At 39.5% G+C, this 22,079-nt stretch overlaps 1 protein-coding gene across 7 annotated transcripts in view; it reads right to left on the bottom strand.

The window, feature by feature from the left end:
- The window catches only part of FHIT (fragile histidine triad), a 1,224,031-nt gene that overhangs the window by 108,682 nt on the left and 1,093,270 nt on the right, over positions 1–22,079 (bottom strand). The gene's annotated exons all lie outside the window — the stretch shown is intronic.

Below are 22,079 nucleotides of genomic sequence, written 5' to 3'. Positions count from 1 at the left end.
GCCGACACCTTCCCACCTTAGGGTCCTGCCTGTCCTGCCTCCAGACACCTCAATAGTTGGAGCTGGTCTCCGACAGCAGCTAGAGTTTAAGAGCTTTTCAGAGGATTGAATGGAAGAGAATACTCAAATTCCTTGAGTTTTCCCTTTGTATCTTCTGTCACATTTACTTTTCACACTAGTCTCAAGAGTAGGAAATAGATATAGGCTCAGTAACATGCCGATTTCTCCCAACTAATAAATAACAGAAGCAATATTTGATGCCAAATGTACGGGACCCCAAGACCATGTTTACTACACCACAGTACGTTAGCTTTTGCCTTGACTTGGAGTGGAGTACAGGGAAGAAACTCTGGCGAAGAAGGCTGTGTGGAGGAAGTGAGAAGGAACTTGAAATAGCATTTGGCTGGCAGGATAAGAAGAAGGGGTTCTTGGCAACAGGCAAAGGCACATGGAGACATGGAAGCATGGATGGTGGTGGATAGTGCCATCTAATTCAAAGATGGCTGAAGTACAAGATGACCCATTCTTTGGCAAAAGTGGATGCCAAGGCCAAGTGCATATGATGGGGTGAGGAAGACTGAGACACTGGTGATGCTGATGGAGCGTAGGGGGGTAGAGAGACAGTGTTGACAATACCCCAAAGCTTTAGGTCAAAGCTAGATGTATAACAACTGCACAGAGAACCATTTATTTTTATTTATCCTTTAGGGAAAGCAATGCCTGAAAGATTGAAAGTGCAAACTTGCAAGCTGCTATTTTTGAAACAGCAGAAACTTCCAGTTTGGATACATTTTCTGAAATTTTCCCCTATCATTATTAGCACATCTACCAAATAATCACATCCCTAAAAATATTCCGTTCTTGAAACACACAAATGAAGCGTCTTCACTGAGGAGCAAGGAAAGGAAGGTGCTGAATTGCAAATCACTCATAATTTATGCAGAAATTGTAGTTAAAACTACATTCATCACCTTTTCCAAACAGAACCACATGAATTTCCTTGAAGCACAAGAAGTCTATTTTCAAAAATTGGACCTTAATTAATTTCTGTAATCAATGTATTTTTATGCCAAAAAAAGCCTAATAGTAAAAATGGAGTTAGAGGAAGAATTATAGGCTAGAAGAACATGAAGTTGGTATGAAGAAAAAAAAATAGCCAAATACATTTCCTATGGCCTTCATTCTGCTTTAAAGTGCTTTTCACCCCCAAAGGACTTTGTGATTTTACTGGCTCTAGTTATGCTGAATAGCAACACAAAAATACCAAAATATCACCAGATGCATTTGGGGGAAAAGTGCATTTGCTGCTGCATTACATCCTGCCAGCCATCGACCCCATGACTAAGTCAAGGGTGAGCTGTAGTTTCAAAAGTGTCATAATGGTAACTAGAATCTAAGGGCAAAGGATAGCCGCAAAACTCACTTGCCCTTTCCCTGAAGGTCACCTTTTCTTTAGTATTCCATTTTTAGAGAACCAGACAGAGAAAGTTCAAAGGCTTTGACTCTGTGGATTCTGGTGATGTGTTAAACATTCCTGTTTAGACCAAATTCCTCTAATGAAATTCTTTAGCCAAGACTGTTAAGGCAAGTAATTGATTTGGAGGGTGATTCCAAAAAGCACCAGCAGAGAAGTGGGAGCGTATGGTGGGGAGGGAATACAGCTCCTAAGAGTGTGTTACCAAAGCAGGTTACACTGTGGATAAGACTGACTTAACCCCACACCATGCGGTGACAGTAAACATGTTTCAGAGTTATCCATGAAAGCAGGGAATGGATATTTATCTCCAGCTTTCACTAGTCATTGGGATGACTTCTATCAAGGGGAGGATGGGTGGTGGGGAATGAACTTTCTGGTTCTTTCACTTTCTTTTTGCATTGCATACAGGCACAGTGACATCTGTAGCCAAATAAAGCACTCAATTAGAATGCCATGGTGTTTAATAATGGAAACTAGGGATCAGTACGAAGAGGAAGGGTGACTATCCAAGAGCTTTAAGACAACATGTGCTACAAGGTCCTTTTTAGGGGAAATGCAAAGATGCTTGGGTCAATATTTAATCCTAAGACACTCTATGCCTGCATATTCGCTCTCTGTCTCTTAATATCTCTCTCTGTGTCTGTCTTTCTGACACTCTCTCTCCTCCTGACAGTCTTGATTGGGGCAGATACATGATCAGATTGACATTTCAAGACCTGCTTTGAGAATTACATTAGTACTTTGATTGCTCCAGGCCTTATAAACATCTCAAACACTAAGTTACCTAATTTTTCTGTGTGCCCTGCTCTGTAATAAGCTTAAAGGACCCAAAAACTTTGACCAGCCCTGAAGGGGAAAGTCAGATGCTACATAAGAAGACAGAATGCTTGTGGTGTATGACTTATTTACTGTGCTAAGATACCTTAGCACCTTACACATCTCCTCTTAGCATTCATCACATTTCTAATTATTATTTTTTCATTATCTGCTAGCTCTAAGAGGTCAGAAACTCATTGGGGTCAGAGATCATGTGTGCTTATTTACAGATCCATTCTCTTCTTCCCACCCCTCCCCTAGGTAAATAACCCCCTGAGCTAGGGATAGCTGTTTAAAAATGGGAATACAGGCTAGAATGCATTCTCTGTTCATCCATCAGCAGGGTGCATACTGTCACTCTGGTTATCCTTTTTCCTAAGAATGAAAGGATTTCCCTTCCCTGTTCAGGTGAAACTGGGTGTGGCAGTATGGCCTGTGAATGAAAGTAGAAGCACTTTCTGGTGGAGGCCTAATGCATCATTTACCATTTTCCTTTCCCTTTGCTACGGTGACCAGCAATATCCCTGGCAGAAAAAAACACCGATCAACTGATATTCCTAAATTGAATGTGATGCACTGTGCCTAGATAATCTACAAATAATTTGTGGCATCAAGTTATACACATACTGACAGTTTAAGGATTAAAGGTGTGTGTTATACAGTATGCCTAGTCTATTCTGAAAAGTACAGTGTTCAACCTGTGGTCCTATATTCAGCAGTCTTGAGTGGGTTAATATTACCCACAAATTTTCTGCTCTTGTGAACAGCTATCCACACCTTCATATATGTGTGATCTTCACAACAGAACCTTCTAACAAGCACTGCCTTCTCATGTGAGGAAGAGAGAGAAGAAATTTAGGATTGTGTACTTCTGCCCCACAGAAGCCATTCTGAAGTCACATGATGGAGGGGGGACAATCACATTCTGAATGCTGTTCTTAAAAGGGAGGCCTAATTCTTGCATCCTTAGTCATCTGCAGAGTAATTCCTGTACCATCAAGGTCACCACTCCCCTGGAGGTTAGAGCTTCAGGCTCATAATCAGTTGTACTACTACTATCATTGCTAATTAATGGTTAATGTTTATGTTAAATTGAAAACTGGTCATTTCAGACTCCTACACTCTAAATCAAGCAGACAGCTCTCCACTTTTAAACTGTGCTCTTCATCTCCATATTATAATTTCATTCAAAAAAAAAGTTAAACCAAAGAAGAAATGATATTCTCCAAACCAGTTAGTTAACTATCAAAATTAATAGCATTAAAAATATATATGGAATTAGTATTACCATAAAATGCATTCAATTTTGTATTAAAATACAATTCTTTTAAACCTTGGCTGTCACTATTAAAATGTTAATAGTGTTTAAACATAAATCCTTCTCCCCATGAAGCAGGAATCATTGTGCAGATATGCGAGCTATTCTATTCACTATAGAGATGCTGCCTGCTACAGCATTTTTACATAAGCCTTGTCAATGTTAATCCTGATGTCTGATGCTGAGATGTGTGTTATATCACTTTATGTAACTGAAAAATGGGAAGCCTTTATGCTGGATTACAAGTTGAAATAATGACCTCTTCTTGGAAGCGGGGCCTGGGATGTAACAAGGTGCCAGATGGGACTCCAGGTCAGAGCCTCTGCAGGGCTTGAAAGGACTCAGGCCTTTTGTAAAGACATATTCACTCGCTAACAGAATGCTTTCACCCCTTGCTATCAACTTATGGTTTACCTACACAGAAGAATAAGCAAGAGAGATGGACATGATTCACAGGAGGATGCCTAGTCAAACTGTGAACTAAAGTGGACAACGTGGGGGGGATGTACCAAGCCACTCCTTCCCTGCCATCATTAATACTCTACTGTTGTGGTTCAAACCATGTTCATGGAGTCCACAATAGTGTGCAAGAGTCTGAGATACAGTCAGGCTGGACCAGGGGGGAAGAGGTCAAGTGTCTTCAGTGCTTTTTCTTTACTTATGACACTGAGTAGCTCTTCTTACATCTGCTTTATATTCCAGTATATGAAATATGGTTCTACTCTGACAATAATGCATTTACTCAATTACTATCTTTTAGGCATAGAAAATACAACTAAGCAAATGAGAACATTCCAGATCATAGATAGATGATATACAGACAAAAAGCATGATTATGGGCACAGAGAGTATCTGGGATAAGATCAAGTTTATATATGTTAAACAGGGAAAGCCTGGCCAAGGGGGTAAAATCTAATTAAGAATAACCCAACATATGACACCTACAGGAGAAATTCTAGGTATAGGAAGCCACCAGTACAAAGAACCCATGGAGGCAGAAACAGGCTCACTGTTTACAAGAATAGAATGAGGGTGCTATGGAAAAAAATGAATCTTATAGGCTCAAATAAGGACTTCATATGCCATTTAAGGTGACTGCAAAGTAATGGGACATTGTAAAAAGGGGCATGACAAAACCTGAATTTCCTGCCGTAGGAGGAATAGACTCATGGGGGCAAAATTTTGAGCTGCAGGAGAAAAGAAATGACTTAGAATTTTTCAGACAAGAGAAAAACAAACACCTGGAAAAGTACTGGAACAGGTGGCCCCCAGGAAAAGAGGAAGTTCCAGGTTCCCTGCCCCAACCAGGAGGGTGGAGCTGAGTAGAGAAGAAAAGGATCTGCAGGAAGAAGGAAGCCAGATAGAGAGCCAGAAAGGGACTTGAGGGAGTCAATGGAGCAGAGACACATGGGAAGAAACTGGATGGGTAACTTAGGGTGTTTGATTTAGAAGCTATATTCTTTGTTTTTTCTGTATTGCACACCACTTGTATTAAAAAGTTCATTTCCATTAAAAGTCATATATTTTGCCGTGATGCGGCAGATGGCTGAACCTATTTAGATCAGACAGGTTTGGGGGTCCGGGGTGATCCTCTTTCCCTGCCCTGTAATAGAACCAATAATAATATTAAAATTTATTGCTATCTGGAACATATTTAAAGTAAATCTAACAGGGCTTGGTTTGAAATCATTAACTAGAATTTGAGAAGGGGAGGATGGAAACTTGAGTTTGGGGAAGGAGGAGAGGAATAGTCGACTGAGAGAATAAAATAACTGCTACTTCTAGAGATAGCTTCCGGCTAACTTATTTAACAAAGACCAGTGCAATAGCTCTGAGCTGAGACCAGGATATTTTGCCCTTGTCTCTACTCAACTATTTCATTTTTACTTCCCAGTCTGGCTGAAACTTGGCAAGGTTCACACCCCACTGCTTGACCTGTTTTGTGTTTAAATTACCTTAGCTCTTTCTTTACTTGAAGGTGGCCACAAGTAGAATATCTATTTTTTGTTTGTTTCCTATGGCAAATAAGGGACTGCGAACTCCATTAATGTAAGGATTTCATATTTCCATGATCACAACCATCTCATAAAAATAGCATCTAATTAAAGATTCTACAAATTATACCATCAGAGCAATGTATGGCAAAATCTGATGACTAATTATCTTAATAATCAGCAAAACCACTCCCATCCTAATAAGAGTGTGAGTCATTAATGTTAGTTCCTGAAGTTACCCACTGTTTGTTATAGAGTTTCCTTTCCCTTGTTAAAATCTGGACATATTTTCTCCTTGTATCTAAAAGGGTGATTTGTAAGAAGTTAGTGAAGCAATGCAAGAACAAAACAAATAACCACATTCATTTTCAATTAACATTACTGCAGAAGGGGTTTATTGCAGAACACATAATTAAGTCATAAAATGAAATCTCAAGACAAAAACTACCCCTCCTTGAAGATTTTTCATTGCCCATGCACTCAGAAGTGAGACAAATAATTTTTACATGTTGATCCTATCTATGGTGACACTTGCTTTCATTAAGTATGTTTTACTTTGAATTTACCTTATCTTAGTCCCCCTCCCCTTTCTTGCCACTCTCTGATTATTTAAATCCTTTAGCTAAAGAAAACTATTAGGTAATTCAGAACCAGTACAAAATTCAAAGCCAAATATGGCATGTGGACTTCTGTACCCATAAGAGTTTCACTCTAAATTTATGAAAAAAACTCCCCATATCACCCACCTCTGGTAAGCCCTTACCATTCCAAGTTGTAAACTTATTTGTGGGTAAAATGAAAGGCTGAAGGCAACTTAAAGTGTTAGTACTTCAACTTCTTGTTAAAGTTAAGAACTGGGCCCTCCCTGGTGGTATAGTGGGTTAGGACACAGCACTGCAAGCCAGCCGCAGCGGCATCAGTGTGAGTTCGATCCCCGGCCTGGAGGTGACCAACGTGGCGCAGCAGACCACTCCTGAACCACTTGCTGCTCCCCTCAGCAGTGTACTTTGTCGATCTGCCTGTTCTATTCCCCACTCTGTCTCTGGTGAGGCCGCTCATCAGCCCTGCACCTCTGGTTTGTACCCCAGTTCTGTATGAATAAATAAATCTTAAAAAAAAAAAAAAGGGCCCTCCCTGGTGGCGCAGCGGGTTAAAGCACTGCACTAAGAAGCTTAAGCCACTTCCGCATGAGTTCGATCCCTGCCTGCCCCGGAGGAGATCCACATGGTATGGCAGACCTCTCCTGACCCGCCCGCTGCTCCCCTCAGCAGTGTACTTAGTAGATCTGCCTGTTCTGCTCCCCACTGTGTCCCTGGTGAATCCTCTCACCCTCCGCATCTCTGGCCTGTACCCCAGTTCTGTATGAATAAATAAATAAATCTTTAAAAAAAAAAAAGAACTGGAGTCCATGAAAGTAAGGACTAGCGTCAAAGAGTTGGTGACAAGCTTGAGAGAAAAGCCCAACATATTTTACTCTTAGCTAACACTTTTAGTATTTTAATAGTGGATGCACTGCTATAAAATTTTTGAAAAGAATAGGTTAAGTCTATTTCCACTGTGTCTTATCATCTCAAAAAGACAGAAATGGCCCTATCAGGAGAGTTAATTTCATTATTTAAAATATAGTCTTCTCAATGAATTAAACTTATTGAGTGATTCCTTTCAATCTGCATTGTGTTGCTCCAAAACCCAAGTTTCTCTACAAACATGGTTTCTGGATACTAAAACTGGGAGGTTTATATTTTTCAGTATAATCAATGGAGGGCAAAAATTAACATTATCACATTTTCACACATAAAAATATTTCTCTGTTTGACTGTCAGTGTATATGTTTCAAAATGATAATGGGAAATGATTAATACAAGCTATTGTACCTTATAGATACAGAAAACACATATGCAGAACTAAATTGTGCCATCTTACTACCAGCACTGTTTAACTATTAGTCAGGTCATCTCCCAAACTTAGCACCTGGTTAATGTGTATTTCACTGAACCCCAAACATCTATTATTCTTGCCTCTATACCAAATATTTGATGCAACTCTACTTCCGAACTCCACAGCATTCAGAAACTCAAAAATGGACTCATACTCTCAATCTCTGTAAATTATTTTCTGAGAGACTTGGCTAAGTCTAGAAGATAAACATGTCTAGTCTTAAATTACACCAACTCCACAAGTCTAGATTGAAGAAGGAGGAAGGAAAAATGAAAAAAAAAAATCAGTCCTACTGTTCATGTGTGAAACTCCAAGACAAGAGCCTTACTGAGTCTGATTGGATCACATGTTCACTCTTTAGACCGGTATGGCCAAAAGATGCTGCACCCTAATTAGACATGGCTAGTTATAGCCTCTCCTGTGTCTGGAGTAATGATGCTATGACAAATAAGCTTCAAAACATTGAGAAATGTGGGAGAAATGCTATCTAGTGAAAATAGGTCATTATTATCGGAAAGAGTTAGTGATACATAATAGACAGATACAACAGGAAACCACTGCCGCTTCAAAAAAGTTTTCCATGAACTTGAAGCCTGGATCCTCTTCTATAACAGAAATTGGCTCCAAAGCTTTAGGGAAACGTTTTATTTTTCTTCCTCTCAAATCAACAAACTCAAATAGTTCAAGTCTTTCTACTGAAAGAATTCAAAGGAATGAGCACTACATAGGGTATCTCAGATTACTTCCTGTTCTATCTGAATTTTGTAATTATGACCTAATAAGTACTCTGTAGTTAATTTTCTTAACTTGTAAGCCATATTAAATAAAACAATAACCATCATATTATGCTCAATACCGAATGCCTGCATTTTTTATGTACTAATTATTATTATATCCTTTATTACATCCTTTTTTTATCCTTCAATCTCAAATTGCCAGATGAAAACTGCTTATTGTAACTCTAGGGAATTTTTATTGTCAGTTTTTTTTTTCCATTCTATTTACCAATATCTTGTAGTTTAGAGTCTTCTCCTAAAGTAATATAAAGCATAATCATAACTGTCATTTTTTTAACTACTGCTTAATGAATGCTGACTTTATTTAACCTCCTCTATATTATTACTCCTCATGTGTCAGAAATTTCTGTCTTTCTATTGTATAGTTCAAGAAACTGAGGCTACAAAGACCAAAGGTTTATTCAAGGGTATGCAGCTGAGAAATGCAACCTGGAGTCAAACTCTCCTTTATTCATTACTAATCCCTGCTCCTAACTATACATTCTACTTCTGCACCCTGAATAGCTAGCAGTTAGTCTCTCCCAGGAATTGTGAGAAACACAACTTATGCATAACCTCACACAGTTCTCACTTCATGCTTGGAATATAGAAATTCTCACTCATTCATATTTTAAATGTAAGGCAATTGAAACTCAAAAAGAGTAACCTTCAGACCTACTTCCTTAATAATTACTAAAGAAGCTCAGAATTTCATAATTGAACCTTTTTGCCCTCGCTTAGTTTGTTTTGTTTAAATTACTCTTAGTGAGTGTTCTAGCTACAAGTCATCTCATGGAAAAGAGATTACAAACATATTTTAAAAAAAAAAAAGCAGTTATATGGACAAGAACTGTGATCATTCCTCTTATATTTGACTCCTTTGGGTAGTGGGTATTGTTACTTCAGTCATAAATAAAGAAGCTAGCCTTACCTTCTCAGGATCATACAGAAGAGGGGATTTGTGAAAGTAAATAGACATCCTCAAGGAAGGGAGAACATTCAAGGTGCAAATTACTAACCTCTTATTTCCTTTTAGCAAATGTGTTACAAAAAAATCACAAATGGGGAACCAGATTCTGGTATGTGAAGAGTCTAGATTTCAAAATTTTAGAAACTATTTGACCGCTCATTTTCTCCATTTTTGCTAGAAACACAGATACACATGCCTCTTCTATAGCAACGTTTCTCAAACCACATGCAATAAAGGACCTGTGCATCTGTATATGTAATTAATCTTAATCCATGATCATACTCTTAACCACACGAGTTTGACCACACTTTATATGGTATTGATATTGTTCAACAAGCCAACTTTTTTTTTTTTTTTAAAGATTTATTTATTTGTGCATACGGAACTGGGGTACAGGCCAGAGGCTCACGGGCGGTGAGAGGCTTCACCAGAGACAGAGTGGGGAACAGAACAGGCAGATAGACGAAGTACACTGCTGAGGGGAGCAACGGGAGGGTCAAGAGAGGTCTGCCACACCATGTGGTCATCTCCAGGGCAGGCGGGAATCGAACTCATGCGGAAGCGGCTTTAGATTCTCAGTGCTGTGCTTTAACCTGCTGTGCCACCAGGGAGGGCCTCAACAAGCCAACTTTATTGATCTTGAGTATCATGGTGATATCATCGTTATAAAGTTTTCGTCCCTTATACTGTACATTTCAATAGGGCCAAAAGTAATTCTCCAGTGACATTTTAAGTAAATCTGTTCCATAATTTCAGACCCTATGCACATAGTGGCAAGGAACTATATCTCTGCTAAGGAAGTCACCACTGTAGTCACCATGAATGAAAGAAACATGACAGTATTTCTGAGGCCAGTTTTGGCAACACCACATAGCACCATGACTTTAAATATTTCTAGTCTTATGGACACCAACCTGAATTTTGCTCTGTGTATTACTAATATTTGTAGGCTATATTGATAATTTTCCAAATGTTTTTAAGATTGTTAACTAGAATAGCATTAATACAACCCAATAAAATAACCTTATTCCCCATACCATCTCCCAATTAGCAGAACTTGGGATTGCAGTATTTGGGTGACAAAGCAAGGATCACATTAAGTTTCAGAGCCTAGAAGCAATATTTCACTTTTTGTGCATATTCCAAATGAGTAATGACTAGTAAAAGACCAATGGGAGGCCATATAGGGGCTAAGTGGTCAAGAATGCTTGATAGATTGGCAATGTTGCCAGGATAGATTGACCAGATACACTGGGACACTTTGTATAGATTCCAATTCACTTAGTCTGATTTCATTCTTTATGTTTGTTACCTTTTCCCACAAAGCTGATTTCTCAAGAATTCACAGCTAAAAGGAAATAAACCACCTCAGTAAGTAGATGTTATTTCTGGGCAAAGCTTTTTTCCTTTGTGAGCTGACAAGAAGAAGAGTTAGTTTGTGATATGTTTCAGAGAGAGAACAGTCATCTACACAGTAATTATAAATTAGTGAAACTAGCACAGAATTCCAGGGCAAAGGTGATGCATGGTTTTCAAGATTAATTTTAGACTAAACCCTCTAGTTATATTAATCAATTACAGAATTGATGCTTAGCAGGAAATAGTTTTTAAGCCATCATTTACATATTTCCCCTAACTACTTATCTAGGGAGTACCCTTCTTGGGGGACCCTCAAGGGCTCAGCGGCGGAAAGGAAAATGGCTATGGAGGAGGAAGTTAGACATTTCGACTTCATTTTGGGAGCCATAATATTCAACATAAGCTAATTAGCAGATGAAAGATGATTTGAGCTCAGGCAATTACAGGAACAACCTTAAAAAAGTGACAGTCTTAAAGAAGCAGCGGCAATACTTGTGGGCTTATGAGGAAACTAGGGAGACAGATACAGAGATTATGTTTTCTATCTGGTGACTCAAAGTCAGTACCAATTGATGTTTTATTTAAAAAAAAATTAAAAATACACGCACCCATATTTGAGAATAAAAAAGATGACACCCATAGGAAGCCCAATCACTGCAGATTTGGTTCTTAGAAATCCCAGATAAATAGTACTTTCTATTAACAGAAGAATTTCAGGTCTGAAATGGAAAGATTTTCACCAACCACATAGCCAGAGTCACATCTAGAATGGATGAATAGCAAACAGCAACAACAACAAATTTACCAAACAACCCCCCCTCCCAAAAAAAAAAATCCCCATTCCATGTCCTATAGCAACTGTTCTAATGAATACATGATGACATTCAGAGCTTCAGCACAGATGGAGAAGTGAATTCTGTAGGAGGCTTCCACTGGTTGGTCTTCCCTGGGCTCTGGACTCACATTTCCAGCTGCCGACTGGATGGCCCCAATTTTTTACCATGGACCTCACATTGTACTAGGTAGTGAACATAAAGGGGGGATAAAGTGCCTTCTAACAAAGCATCTCCTTGCTCACTAGCTTTCAGCGGCCAATTAATACAAACAGTTCATCCTTACACTGAAACGCTTAAGCAGCACAGTTCCTCATTCTAGTGGGGGCTCTACCTTCTCAGTGCCAGTAGAACTCTCATCCAATGTCTCCAGACATTGTAAATGTCCCCTAATGGGAGGAAATTATCCCAATGAAAACCCCTCTTCTACTGCAAATGTTATTTTTTCTCATTTTGGACACACTATGTAAATAATTATCTCTGTTACATTTAACTATATTTTACATTGTTTTCTTTCTTTTTAAATTCCCTATATCCTTCTTTCTCTCTAGCAGCTTCCTCACCTCCTCAAAATTCTTCACCTTCTAAAAATCCATCCCAATGAAAGATATTTTTTTTCTTTCCTTAACCACATAGCCCATATACTCTCTATGGGTTTCAACATACTGTGCACCTAGTTTGCATTTATCAACTTATCTAACTGAACTGTATTTTACCATTTAGCTTTTATTCTTTCCAAACTCACTATAGGCTTTGCAAGAAACCATATTCACTATAATATGGCTAGCACAGTGTTTTTCTTATTTATGGAAAATAAGCATCTATTGAAATGCGAATAATAGATTTCCCTTCTACTCCTTCGGAGCATTTTGTGGGTCCTGGACTCCATTTATAAGAACTTTCACTAACTGTCAGCAGTCATATCTATTTCCAGTAATTCTGGCAAGTCTTCTTGTGGGGGAGGAGTGAAGAGGAGGGGTACTTGTCTAATTGTAAACACTGTAACTCAAACATCACAAAACTTAAGAAAATTCTCCTCAAACCATCCTTTGCTGCCAGAACCATAGCTCTAGAGGGAAGCATTAGTTTATACTCAAGCCACTTAAGAAACCTAGATGAGGGGTGGGAATAAGGTAGTGAATGAGCTTCTGCAGAACTCACGTCCTCCTGCCAAGCCAGGGTCAAGTCCTTGGCGATAACCCACAGCCAACCTGCCACCTTTGTTCTCAGTCTCCTCTTCAACCCAACAATATTAATATGTTTCAGTTCATTTGGTCTTGGTTAGCATTAACACAACATAAAAATAAAACAGAAGACCAATTTAAATCCATGGGTATTAGAATCATCTTGAAATGATAACCATAAAACTTAAATAAAAATAAACATTGCTTTAACTATAGCTGTTTCTTCAGGAAAACACAACTATCAATATTATAAGAACTTCTGAGCAAACACAAGCTTGTATTTCTGTCATGTCTGTCCATGTTAGTGATGATGTTGAATTTACTTAGAGTGGAACCTACTATACTTCTGAAGACATTGTCAAACAAAAGGCTAATCCTGAATCAGGGTTGTCAGCATAACACTTGTTCAGGACTGGTTGGCCTAGAGAATGCAAAGCTCCACCCTCAGATTTCAGTGGGCCCGAGTCAGAAGCTGCACATTTGATTCTCTGGCAATTTCCCAGGTGATGCTGATGCTGACCCAGTGGTCTACAATATGTCACTATTCCCTCTTTCTTCCCTCTAGGACTGAAGCTTTCAACCTAGAGGGTGGATGTGGGCTTGGGAAGGGGTGGAAGGCAGAAGTCTTAACCCCACTGTTCGCTTATGTATTTGTTTCTCAATTACCAAGAAAAATTTTATTACAGTTACTGGTGGTGATCACCTGCTGGGCACCGGGATGATGGCAACCAGGAGGAACAAACACTCTTCTCACAGCACTCACCCACCCCTCCGCTGTTGTTTGGGGAAACTGCAGGAAGGCTCTTTCCTGGGTTTTCATTCCATTCTTTGCAGCACTCCATTCTGTTTATCAGCTGCTAATCAGCAGCTCCAATCACTCTCCAAATCCCCTTAAGACAGACCCCACTTTGGGCCTCCCTGGTGGTACAAGAGGTTAAATCTCAGCACTACCAAGCTGTTGCCAGCCACTGCAGCATGAGTTCAATCCCCAGCCAAGAAAATAACATGCATGGTGAAGCAGACCTCTCCTGTCTCCGAAGCTGTTCCTGTCAGCAATGTATTTCAATGTCTGCCTGTTCTGTTCCTCCTCACTCTGTCTCTGGTGCATCCTCTCATCCTGACCCCTTATACCTCTGGTCTACACCCTAGGACTTATATGCATACATAAATGAAAATCAATCTTTGGGGGAAAAAAAGTCCCACTTTTCAAAAGCAAAATCAGAGAAATGAAAAAGCAACAATTTGTAGAAGCATCTTTTACATTGCAAGTGCTTGCTTTTGTCTGTGACTGATCGTTTCAGGGAAAACCCTTACTAACACTGTCCATAGCACTTGTATCCTGTTAGCACCCTCTGGAGACAAGAGGGACATCAGTCTATTCAGCCTCATTTGTTCAGGTCCTGAGGAGAGCACAGCCTCACTCCAGCACCGATAACCAAGTCTGAAGGTGTCTCAGCCTTGTTTCCAGGGAACAATAATTCAGACTATGATTTTGAATGTCTCCTTTCTTCTGTTACTGTCACCAAGGCCCGAGGGAAAGGATTCTACATTCTTGTTGACCTCCGAGGTGACAGTCAGAGAGGTGTCAGCTGTTCTTCTTAACTACTCCTCACTGTTTACTTTTTTAGAGCTTCATCTCCCAGGGAAGACACTGTGCCAGCTTACCTTTTCATCATCATTTGGGAAGGCTAGAGGGACTGTGGGCCAAGGCGCTCTCACTGGAGTCATCAAGATGCTTGTCTCAGACTAGGCTCTTTCTGAGTTCACTATTTTTGTTCAGGGAATAGGGAAAATGTGCTGCAATTTGTAATCCCTCCTGTGCAGTGAAGGAGAAGCTTTTAAAATAACTATTTATATTTTTTGTGGCATTTGGAGGATCCAGATGGTTTTGCTTACTCTCAATTTTCTAGGGAAGGAAAACATACCTTTCTTCACAACTAAAACTGTTTTAGAGGCAGTTATTTACAGGTTAACTTCAAATTACCAAGGAACTAATGATGGCTCCACAGCAAAATGTGGGAGAGCTAGTTTGGGGAGTGCTTTAAGGGGAAGGTGCCTACGATATGAATGCATCTGGCATTGAGGGCTCAAAGACACGTCCATTCATATGACACCCAGATGTCAGTCACAGGTCATGTCATTTTCTAAGATACCTGATGTTTTTCTTAAGTTCATATTATGCCATTGGTTGGAAATCACTTTTGCTTAAAGAGATATGCATTTAATTAAAAAGTTGTGTTAGTGAAGTACAGAGATTCTTGGTTCTCGTACAGAAAAGCAAAAAGTAAAAAGGGGCAGTTATTCAGACACACATACCTCCAGCAGGTAGGGATCTCTGGTATACGCAATTATAATTAGCTCCCTTAATTAGGGCCAACCTTTCCTCAGGTTGTCAGGAACCACTGGGTGAAGTGGGCTTGGTTTGTCATCAAATCATAAATATTGAGCCCTATTTGGAAAGACTGTGATTCAGAAGCACATATTGCAAGCACAAAAGCTGAGTGCCGTGCAGTGTGCCATGTGGTCTGGGAAAAGATACCAAAAGTGAAGGGGAAGGGGCGAATGTCCTGGGAGGTCTCCTCACTGACATGCACAGTGAGTCTGGGATCTCCCCCACAGCACGTAGAGTTCTTAGTCTGAGTTATATAATAACCTTAATATAATAATGACAAGTTTTTATTTCAATAAATACAGCAGTTTCTTCTTGGAGGAAGAAGCAATTTCTTCTGGACTGCAAAAACTGTGAAGTTAAACAAATAGACTTATTTTCAGTAGCAGTGAGGGATAGGGCAAGGGGAGGGCCCTTAGGGTCAGAATAGAATAGAAAAAGCCTCAGGAGAGATAAGGGAGGCTTCCCAGATAGGGCAACATATTCCAAAGCAAACTAATCAAAAGACCCAGGACTCAAGGCAAAAGGACCTTCCAGAACAAGGACAATAAAGAAAAAGGACTCTAAGATAAGGGCTGGGATGCAGAGATTCAAATCTGGGCACAGAGCTGCACAACTCCACTTGGCTTCTTTGTCCCACCCTGGCCTGGTTCCACTGGCCTGGGAATCCCACTTTATTTCAGTTCCCTTTCGCCTTCATAAACTTTTTCTTTTTCTAAGCAAACATGCCTCTTCTAGCTTGGCTGCCTGAGCATCTGAGAAGAGCCTGCTGTGGCTTTATAGACACCAACCTGTGGTGGTCTAGTGGCTGGACTCAGTGCTGCCCTGGCACCCCGGGGTCCATTCCTGGCTGGGAGAGTGGGCCTGAAAACCTGACATTTCATTATCAGCATGAAAGTTTCCATCCAGTGTGTTTGTTCTAGAGAGAAATATGAATTTGACCTTGGGCCGGATGTATCTTGGCTCTGGGAGGGAACACTGAGTGAAAACTTTCTGGCCATGTAAATAAAAGGGATATACCTTCTAGTTGAATTGGGGAGGTCCTTAGTCAGCAAAGTATTTTAAACACAAAAATTCAAGCTCTGATATTAATTTGTTTTAAAATATAAATCAGTGATGAGATGTTCCTCAGTACTAATTATCAAGGAAATGCAAATCAAAACTACAGAGATACTGTGCCCATTTTGATGCCTATTATACATATATGTGTATATGCAGGTGCAAAAAGTTCTGCAGTTCCTCAACAATTAGAATAACTATATGATCCAAATGATACCCTGTTTGATATATATACACAAAAGAACTGAAGGCAGAGACTCAAATAGATATTTGTATAGCGCCCTTTATATCAGCATTATTTATAAAAGCCAAGAACTGGAAGTAACCCAGTGTCTATCGACAGAAGACTGGATTTAAAAAATGTGAGACGTTGAATGGAATGTTATCACCATTAACAGGTAGGGAATTCTGATACAAGTTCCAGCACACATGAAACTGAAGAACCTCATTCTGATTGAAATAAGCCAGATGCAAAAAGACAAATACTGTATGAGTTCTGCATATGAGCTAGCTAGTTTAGTGAAATGCACGCCAACAAGAGAACAGCACAGTGGTGGCAGGGGCTGGGGTGAGGGGAATATAAGAAGCAATTGTTTATTGTCTATAGTGTTTTAGTTTTGCAAATGTGCAGAGTTCTGCATTCTACCCTACTATGGAGAGTGGAATGGTCTTTCCTCAAGGGAACAGGACTTTTTACTGCTATTCATCCTGAGGTGCAGAGAACACTCAGGAATAAAGATGATGGGCATTTCTACCTTGGTTGTAAAAGAGCACCTTGCAGCTTGATAGCACACTAGAAGAGATGACTAGTAGAGAACACCCATTCATTAAATGTTAAGAGTAGCAATAAAAAGAAATTTTTAAAAGTATTGATTAAAAAAAAGCAGCCTATATCTGAAATCTTTAAGCTTTACTTTCCTGTGTTAGTGGCAGACACTACTGTTTGCCTTTCTATTTTCCATTACCCTCTCTTGACTTGCTAGAAGAACCTCAGAGTTTTGTATGCAACATTTTTCATTTGCCTACTTTTTTTTTAAACAAAGTAGTCTAAACCATTTGTGGGAATAGACAGATGATAGAATTCTGTTCACCTAGTAGGGGGAAATCTGTAAATGAATTCCTTGTCTATCAAAGGGGAAAATGGACATATTCTCACTGGGCCTGCATACAATGGCTACCCCACTATAGGCACCTTATGACCAGAAGGGTCTTGAGCAAGAAGCCAACACTAAGAGAAATAGAGCAGAAAGAAGGGTGGGAATTGTGTTCTTGATGATGTTTGTGCCAATGAGATAACAGGCCATGGAACATCCTATCTTTGATCATTTTGTTTGAACTTTTGAATCAGGGTAAAAACATTTTTACTTGACAGAGTTGTATTTTCTTCATTTTTTTCCCTGAGTCATCAAAAAAAATCTTATTAGAGATTACAGTCTATTGTTGCCTGTACATTTGGAGAATTAAGAGGGAGGCTGATGACAGTATGGGTGTAGGGGAGATACAGCAGCCTTCAGATAAGCCTCAAGAACATGAAGGTCAGCAGCAAAAAGTGGTTAAGTAGGGAAGCTAGGGCAGGAATATATAGCACAGTGACATCAGAAATAGACATTTGGGACATAAAAAGCCTTGAAGGCTTTTAGACACATAAGGGGAGGGGAATTCACTTAAGACATTGACTTCCTTTAAACACATAGAGTAGGGGCCCTCCCTGGTGGTGCAACGGGTTGGAACACAACACTGAGAAGCTAAAGCCACTTCAGTATGAGTTCGATCCCCACCCCGAGTTGACCCACATGGTGTAGCAGACCTCTCCTGACCCGCCTGCTGCTCTCCTCAGCAGTGTACTTTGTCAGTCAACCTGTTCTGCTCCACACTCTATCTCTGGTGGATGCTCTCACTGCTCCTGCACCACTGGCCTGTACCCCAGTTCTATATGCATAAATAATAAAAAAGAAATCTTTAAACATACAGAATAGTAGGGTGGGTTATGGTCATCAGCGATTAAAAGAAAAAGTAAAGGTTGAAAGGTGGAAAATTTTGGAGGCAGTCATATTAACTGTAACAAATTTGACAGGATCTCGTTACAAGCAAATGAGAGATTTCTCTGTGACTTATAGCTCTCTGTATATTTTTTATAAGGATACTAGTTGTCAAAATGACAAATTCAAAGTGGTACATTAAAGTAAACCCCCTTTATCCCTACCACCCCAAATGAGTTGGGAAACCATGCTTGGTGAATCAGATGAAATAAAATTCAGACATGAACAAAGTGTTAAAAGGTGAAAAGGATAGTCATAAAGATGGTTTTCAGCTCAAAAGCTTATTTTCAACTCTACATCGGAACATGTGCAAGTAGACAAAACTAATAAGGAGTAGGAAGGTTTATTTTTAGGTTAATAGTTGCACAGTTATTGGCAATACCTGTTTGATATAAATGCAGCCATAAGAATTTTCTGACTTTAAAAAGACACTGTAATGAACAGAGTGATTGATTGCACTTGGCATATTTTCCTCTCTGTAGTTGCACTCTGTTGCAATTACAAAGATATAATATGATTTTCCCAAAGGCCACAGCTACCTGACAGTATCATTTGAAAACCAGGCATGGTTATGAGATGTCTGACAGTTCAGAGGTGAAACCCGGCGTTAGCATCCATAGCCACGTCTTCCTGCTTCAAGTGACTGCCCAGGTGTACTTATGCCAGTCTTACCTGGCTTGTGATATTATTGTTTGTTTGAGGTTCTTATGAGTGCTGACGGCTGAATATTGTGTCAAGGACTGTCATTTTCAAGAGAAGGTCAAAAGACCATTTCTGACTCAGGAGTGTAAGAGACACTCTTTCCCACCATCCAAGGTACAGTTCTTTCTCAAATGCACTCATCCCCTTCCCCAAGCACCAGAGTTCAAAGTTTTCAAAAGTGCTGTGAATATAAAGATTTCACAGTTTCAGGAATACAGTCTGAAAGAAAATAGGGAAGACCCCCACGGACAACCCCAACCACATGATCACACACAGTAGAGGCACAGAAAAGGGTGATTCCTAGTTTATGACTGGGGTCTAGAGAATACACATCATCAATATCAAGGCTATTGAGAGAGGATTTGGAACAAGCTGAAAAGGTAGAGTAGAAAAAGCTCAAACGCCATCCCCCCCAGATATAATGCACTCTACTTTAGAATTCTGGGTGTGGTTTTTACCCACCTACCTCATATCTTATGCTGTGATTAAACCAAACTATTTTGACTGTTTGCTCCTGTCTGCTTCACATAGATTTGGTATATTAATCAAGTTGTCAACAAAATAAACAAACAAAAAGTGTATTTCACTCAAATGAAGAAAAATTTCAGCTTTCTATAATAAACATATTTTCCAGTGAATGAGCTTTGCCCAGAGTAATTATTTTATTTCTCAAAGATTACTGATTACATCACACAGAAAACTAGGCGAGGCCTTTTTCATCTGCCTCGTCTAGCCATGGTTCTTGTGCAAACTTATACTTGTTACCATGAAAAATGACAAATTTGCCATCTGATCAAAATGTTAACAAGGTAACTGTCAGTGAGATGGATCTGTGACTGTCACTGCAAGCCAGAACATGAGGATACATTGATATTTCTCAATATAGCCACTGCTTCCCCCAATGTTCACTAACAACATTTTCACAGTAAGGGTAATAAATCACCTGGAAATAACAAGCTATATAGGATCTCTAGGATATGATAGATTCATCCTTACAGCACTATCTGTAAAGTAGAAAATAATTGATAATGATCTAAAGAAAGCCTAATCAACAACAATTTGCCATAATGGGGTAGATGAAGCAAAGATAGGAAATCTTAACCAGGTGATGCATGCCACAACAATAGTGAACAGCTTAGAGGGAAAAAATACACACAAACAAACAAACCACAAATACGTTAAGGTTGTTTAGGGTCAAATAAACGGAAGGAAAAATTAGTAACATAGTCTAGACACAACTCTTACATTACACACTGGTAAAGATGAGATAATCATGGCAATTACTAGTGCTTAAATACCCAAACTGTGAATGGTCCCTCACATGACACTAATAAAGACTTAGTTCTTGGCTTAATGAACTTTCTTCTAGTACTTTTATGTTCCCTCCCTCAGACAATTTGGGTCACATTATTTCTGAGCTTTTAATTACAAGGCTTAATTATTGAAAATATGTTCTTCTCCCTAGCACTTGGTTTCAAGTACCAACCCAAAGAAACCAACAGAGAAGAAAAGGAGAAGCCCCTGTAGTAATAAAAGGAAATGGGAAATCAAAAACAAGAAAGGAAAACCCTACAAAAAAGATCATGATGTTGGGGGCCTCCCAGGTAGCACAAGGTGTTAAGTCTCAGCATTGTGAAGCTAACTGTAGCCAATGCAGCACTAATTCATTCTCAGGCCAGGGAGCTGATCCTCACAGGTTAGCAGATCTCTCCTGTCTCAGCTGTTGCCCCCGTCAGCAATGTATTTCAGACAATCTGTCTATTCTGCTCCACATGCTGTCTCTGGAATATTCTAACCCTCTCCCCCATACCTCTGGCCCGTACAAATTTATTATAAAAATAAATTTTTATTAAAAAAAATCATGTCAGGTTATATAGACAAAGAAAATGGCTTCTAGCTGCCAAGACCTATCTCATTCTATTAAGCTTTAAGAGTAAGAGATTCTCACATGACCACATTGAGTCTAGTTCTTTCCCCTTTGCTGTCGACTCTCCACCACTCTGGTTTCTAATGATTCCAGAATATTCCAAACTCCTCCTCTCCCCAGGGCCTTTGTGTTTGCTCTGCTCTTTGTCACATTCCAACTTACTCCTCCCTTCCCTAAATCTCCTCAAAGCCTATTTCTTGTCCATTCATTAAAAAGCAAACTCTACTTCCAGCCCCTTTTGTTACTGTCTTTGAAGAGGAAGTTGTGATAGCAAGAACTATGTCTGTCTGTATCACTGCAATTTCTCAAAGTGTGACATACTGGGTGCCACATAGTAAGAATTAAGGACAGCCCAGATCCTGGCATATAAACTGTCTTGTTTTTAATCTTGGTATAAAAACTCAGTAGCTATGTAAGCCTGTGCAAGTACTCAATTTCTAATGCCTAGTTTCCTCATTTTAATGGGGAGAATAGCAATGCCCACTAATTAGAGTTTCGTGAAGACTAAGTGAGGTCATCCATGTATAGCTTTTGATAAGAGACATAGGAAGTCATCAAAATTTACTAGCTATTGTTAAAATTGCAAGAACATGTTTAAATTAATTAATACATAGTAATAGCTGTTAGATCAGTGTTATTGATCTTTATTTTTACTACTATTCAAAACAATACGCTTTACATTCTATAGTCCCAGAATAAATGGAGAGAATGGTACTGGTTTTTTTTTTTTTTTTAAAGATTTATTTATTTATTCATACAGAACTGGGGTACAGGCCAGAGATGTGGAGGGTGAGAGGACTCATCAGGGACAGAGTGGGAAGCAGAACAGGTAGATCGATGAAGTACACTGCTGAGGGGAGCAGCGGGCGGGTCAGGAGAGGTCTGCCGCGCCATGTGGTCACCTCCGGGGCAGGTGGGAATCGAACTCATGCGGAAGCGGCGTTAGCTTCTCAGTGCTGTGCTTTAACCCGCTGTGCTACCAGGGAGGGCCCGGTACTGGTTTTTAAGTCCCCTTAAGAAGTGCTGGTGATTCTAACCACTCAATTCCAATTTAGAAGCATCTAGAATAGCAATGTCATTTGTGCATCTCAACAGTACTTAAAGATGAAAGAGAAAAATGGATTCACTGGTCCATTCCCTAAAAGCAATGAACATACCTGACACACAAATAATTGTCATGGACTGTGACACTGCACCTCTGGCTTTCACTTCTAAACAATTAATCTTTCAATCTACTCCATAATCAAGTAATTGAATTCTTCCGATGGGCCACGTAGCAGGGATAAAATGATAAAAAG

Source organism: Condylura cristata, unplaced genomic scaffold, assembly GCF_000260355.1.
Source record: "Condylura cristata isolate star-nosed mole 26May11 unplaced genomic scaffold, ConCri1.0 scaffold00004, whole genome shotgun sequence".
In the NCBI taxonomy this organism is placed as follows: domain Eukaryota; kingdom Metazoa; phylum Chordata; class Mammalia; order Eulipotyphla; family Talpidae; genus Condylura; species Condylura cristata.
The sequence above is the reverse complement of the archived record's forward strand: the minus strand, read 5'-3'. Positions and strand labels throughout refer to the sequence as shown.